Source organism: Rhinopithecus bieti, unplaced genomic scaffold, assembly GCF_001698545.2.
Source record: "Rhinopithecus bieti isolate Rb0 unplaced genomic scaffold, ASM169854v2 scaffold_20892, whole genome shotgun sequence".
In the NCBI taxonomy this organism is placed as follows: Eukaryota; Metazoa; Chordata; class Mammalia; order Primates; family Cercopithecidae; genus Rhinopithecus; species Rhinopithecus bieti.
The window spans coordinates 2353326-2358235 of NW_016810602.1; the positions used below are offsets into that span (position 1 = coordinate 2353326).

Here is a 4910-nt window from a genome sequence, read left to right on the forward strand (position 1 = left end):
TTTTTTTTTTTTTGAGATGGAGTCTCGCTCTGTCGCCCAGGCTGGAGTGCAGTGGCCGGATCTCAGCTCACTGCAAGCTCTGCCTTCCGCGTTCATGCCATTCTCCTGCCTCAGCCTCCCTAGTAGCTGGGACTACAGGCGCCCACCACCTTGCCCGGCTAGTTTTTTGTGTTTTTTAGTAGAGACTGGGTTTCACCGTGTTAGCCAGGATGGTCTCGATCTCCTGACCTTGTGATCTGCCCGTCTCAGCCTCCCAAAGTGCTGGGATTACAGGCTTGAGCCACCGCGCCCGGCCTAAGCTTTTCACTTAATGAGCTTAGCATTCATTGACGATCTTTGAATCTTTTTTTTTTTTTTTAAGACAGAATTTCGCTCTGTCGCCTAGGCTGAAGCGCAGTGGCGTGATTTCGGCTCACTGCAAGCTCCGCCTTTCAGGTTCACACCATTCTGCCGCCTCAGCCTCCCGAGTAGCTGGGACTACAGGCGCCCGCCACCAAGCCTGGATAATTTTTTGTATTTTTAGTAGAGACAGGGTTTCACCGTGTTAACCAGAATGGTCTGGATCTCCTGACCTCGTGATTTGCCCGCCTCGGTCTCCCAAAGTCCTGGGATTACAGACGTGAGCCACCGCGCCCGGCCGGTCTTTGCCTGAATCTTATTTCAAAAGGCAAGGCATTTCAAAACGCTGATTTTTAAAATTTCTATCATTTCTTATACATTTATTACCTCACACTTTTCTGTAATGAGTTTACCCTTATCAAATGGGACTCTTTGGTTAGCTGCCCCTCTAAGCTAATTTTCTTGTGTTCTCAAAGCAGTTTCTCCATAACGTAATTTCAGTACCTCTTGCTGTTCTAGTTTGCTCTTCTGAGTATGTCCTTGTCTTACTTATGTGACTGACTCTTTCTTTTTTTTTTTTTTTTTGAGATGGAGTTTCTCTCTTGTCACCCAGGCAGGAGTGCAATGGTGATATCTCTGCTCACTGCAACCTCCGCCTCCTGATTTCAAGCCATTCTCCTATCTCAGCCTCCCAAGTAACTGGGATTACAGGCACCCACCACCACACCCAGCTAATTTTTGTATTTTTAGTAAGAGACGTTGGTCAGATTGGTCTCAAACTCCTGACCTCAGGCGATCCACCTGCCTTGGCCCCACAAAGTGCTGGGATTACAGGCATGGGCCATGGTGCCCAGCTGTGACTAACTCATTCCATTGAGGGTCTTTTCTCCTGAAGTTTTGTGCTATGACTTTATATTTCAAAAGAAGGGGAATAGATGTCTCAGTATTAAATTTCAAACAGGAAGTTTAATCTGTATATTGGCTTATTTAGGATAAGAGTGAAGCTATCCTGGCCAAGAACTTTGAGAGAGACACCACTTTTCACTCTGAAGGACCAAAAAATGAGTAGAAAATTTGGAATAAATGTCAACAAGATTTGAACCCTAAAGAAAAACAAGCATCTGAATTAGACAGACGTCCATATTCATTCAGCTGGGAAACTAAAACTCTGCAGTCCCAATATCAGAATTTCCTTGGTCAGTTGGCTACTGTGTGACAGTATTCTTCTGCATGACGGCATTGTCTCTCTACCAACTACAGAGGAGGCTGGTAAAGAGAGGATTCGGAAAATTGGTGCAAATAAGAAATCTTGGAAATCTGTAAGTATATAGATATAAAAGTTATTCTTTCCAATTTGATTCTTTTATGATATAGACTTTAATATTAGTCGATTTAGGAAACTGTGGCTCTGAATTATAGTTATAATTCTATTTTTACTATTACAGTGAAAGAAGAGAAGAGGCTGTTCATTATTATATTGGAGGTAGTGCAGCATGTTTGTTAAGAGCGCGGAGCCCCAGCATGAAGCCTAGCTCTGCCATTTGCCAGCTGTGTGCTCTTGGGCAGATTACTTATCCTCTCTGTGCCTCATTTTCATTTGTGAAGTGGGGGACGGTGTGTAGTTCCCACCTCACAGAGTGATTGCAGAGTTAACACATGATAAATGCTTAGTTTAGTATAAGTTCAATAAAAATCAAAATGGGCCGGGTGTGGTGGCTCACGCCTGTAATCCCAGCACTTTGGGAGGCAGAGACGGGAGGATCACGAGGTCAGGAGATCGAGAACATCCTGGCTAACACGGTGAAACCCCGTCTCTACTAAAAATACAAATGTTAACTGGGCATGGTGATGTGCACCTCTAATCTCAGCTACTTGGGAGGCTGAGGCAGGAGAATCACTTGAACCAGGGAGGTGGAGGTTGCAGTGAGCTGAGATTGTGGCACTGCACACCAGCCTGGGCAACAGAGCTAGACTCTGTCTCAAAAATAAATAAATAAATATACATTTTACTAGTTTATTTTGGTTTATATATAATGACTATATATAGTATGTTTATTAAATCTGCACCCTACTTTCTCTTTTCCCTTCTTAAGTTAATGTGCTTTTTTTGTCTTTTGTTTTTAAATCAGAAAAGGAGTAAGTACTATTAAACGTTTCTCTGTAGCTTGTCCAATAGATTTTTATAAGACATGTTTGTTTTCACTATGTTCTATGTATTTTTGTAATTTTAGTGTTGATTTCCATTTTTTGAACTGAAGGTATTTAGAATTTTTGCTTGTTTGTTTTTTGTTTTTGGGACAGAGTTTCACTCTTGCTGCCCAGGCTGGAGTGCAGTGGTGCAATCTCGGCTCACTGCAACCTCCGCCTCCTCCCAGGTTCAAGCAATTCTCCTGCTTCAGCCTCCCTAGTAGCTGGGATTACAGGTGCGCACCACCATACCCAGCAAATTTTTGTATTTTTAGTAGAGACAGGGTTTCATCACCTTGGCCAGGCTGGTCTCAAACTCCTGACCTCAAGTGATCCACCTGCCTCAGCCTCCCAAAGTGCTGGGATTACAGGCGTGAGCCACTGCACCCAGCCTAGAATTTTTTTTAACCCTTTACACACACACACACACATTTCATAATCAAATATACCAAGAGTATTTTATTGAAAAGGAGCAGCCCTCTTCTGTACTTCTCTTTTTTCCCAGAGGGAGCTCTTTTTAACTCTTTTAGCTGTTTCTGGTAGTAACTTCCATTTTCCTAAATAATTTTAAACCACCTTATCTCGAGTTATCTATATTAGACATGTTGTTGATTTCCTGTTATCTGATAGATGAAATTTCATCTCTCTCTTTTTTTTTTTTTTTTTTTTTTTGAGACAGAATTTCATTCTTATCACCCAGGTTGGAGTGCAGTGGCACAATCTCGGCTCACTGCAACCTCCGCCTTCCGGGTTCAAGTGATTCTCCTGCCTCAGCCTCCCGAGTAGCTGGGATTACAGGCATGCATCACCAGGCCTAGCTAATTTTGTATTTTTAGTAGAGACGGGGTTTCTCCATGTTGGTCAGGCTGGTCTCGAACTCCCGACCTCAGGTGATCTGCCTGCCTTGCCCTCCCAAAGTACTGGGATTACAAGAGTGAGCCACTGCGCCCAGTCTGAAATTTCATCTCTCTTATACCACTTTCCTACCTGCTCCTTTCTCATCTTTCCAATATGGTTATATTGATATTTTAAGCTAAATGCATAATCAGCATTTACATTACCGTGATACTAAATGTTTACAGAAGCGTGAAGTACTATATTCTTGGTACATTTTCTTTATTGTATTGCATTTTATTTTTCCTGTAGCTAATACCTTCCTTATATTTTCATACATTTAATTTTCAGCATTCATTTATTAAGGTTTTTTCCTGCCCAAATCTGTATCAGATGATCCTTTAGTCTGTAAAAATCTCCCATTTTTTCTCTCCCAAAGTTCTTCATTCCCTTGCTGCAGTCTGGATTTTGCTCTGTGGGCCTGGGCACATCTATGATCCTGTGACTTTCCTTCTCTAATCTCCTGGTTAGGTTTCATTGTTTGCCAAATCACATTTCTTCCTCTTTTTTGGTTTCCTTTCTTATTTTACTGGAACACATCCTCCAATGGCTTCCCAAGAAATGGTGCCTTGTAGAGAGACATTTTTTGAGGTCCTTGTGTGAATGACAATGTCTTTGAATCATCATACTCAATTGATAGCTGGGTTTAGACTTTATTTTCAAACACAGACTCCATTGTTTTCTAGTCTCTAGGATTGTTATTGAGAAAAATGTGCCATTTTGATTCTTGTTCCTTAATACGTTATTTTAGTTCTTTTAATTGATTAAAACATTTACTACACTTTTTTTGTAATAACATTTTAGATAACTAATTTTTTTCTCATAATAAAATTAATTCAGCTGGACATGGTGGCTCACGTCCATAATTCCAGCACTTAGGGAGGCTGAGGTGGGTGGATAGCTGGAGCCCAGGAATTTTAGATCAGCCTGGACAGCATGGCAACACCCCATCTCTACAAAATATTCAAAAACTAGCCAGGCGTGGTACACACCTGTAGTCCCAGCTACTGGGGAGGCTGAGGTGGGAGGATGGGTTGAGAATGGGAGGTCGAGGCTGCAGTGTGTTGTGATTGCACCACTGCACTCTAGCCTGAGCAACAGAGTGAGACCCTGTCTCAAAAAATAAAAAAATCATGTGTATTAGTGAAGATTTGTAAAGTAGAAAATAATAGAAATAAAATTGAAATCACCAGTACTGCTACCATATTGCTATAACTAATATTAAATATAGGTACATTTGCCTCTGGTTATTTTCCATGTATTTTTTTTTTATCATAATCGAGTTATGCATAGTTTTTCTTTTTTTTTTTTTTTTTTTGAGACGGAGTCTGGCTCTGTCACCCAGACTGGAGTACAGTGGCCGGATCTCAGCTCACTGCAAGCTCGGTCTCCCAGGTTCACGCCATTCTCCTGCCTCAGCCTCCCGAATAGCTGGGACTACAGGCGCCCGCCACCTCGCCCGGCTAGTTTTTTGTATTTTTTTAGTAGAG

General features: G+C 41.8%; 1 long non-coding RNA gene across 3 annotated transcripts in view; it reads left to right on the plus strand.

Moving 5' to 3' along the window:
* The window catches only part of LOC108542417 (uncharacterized), a 16132-nt gene extending 14096 nt beyond the window's left edge, over nt 1-2036 (plus strand). For 2 of the 3 annotated variants that reach the window (XR_001889271.1, XR_001889272.1), the window contains exon 3: nt 1331-2036. This is a non-coding gene — a long non-coding RNA (uncharacterized LOC108542417). The remainder of the gene's footprint in view (nt 1-1330) is intronic. The other variant, XR_001889273.1, reaches the window with a different exon arrangement.
* The last annotated feature ends 2874 nt before the right edge of the window (nt 2037-4910 follow it).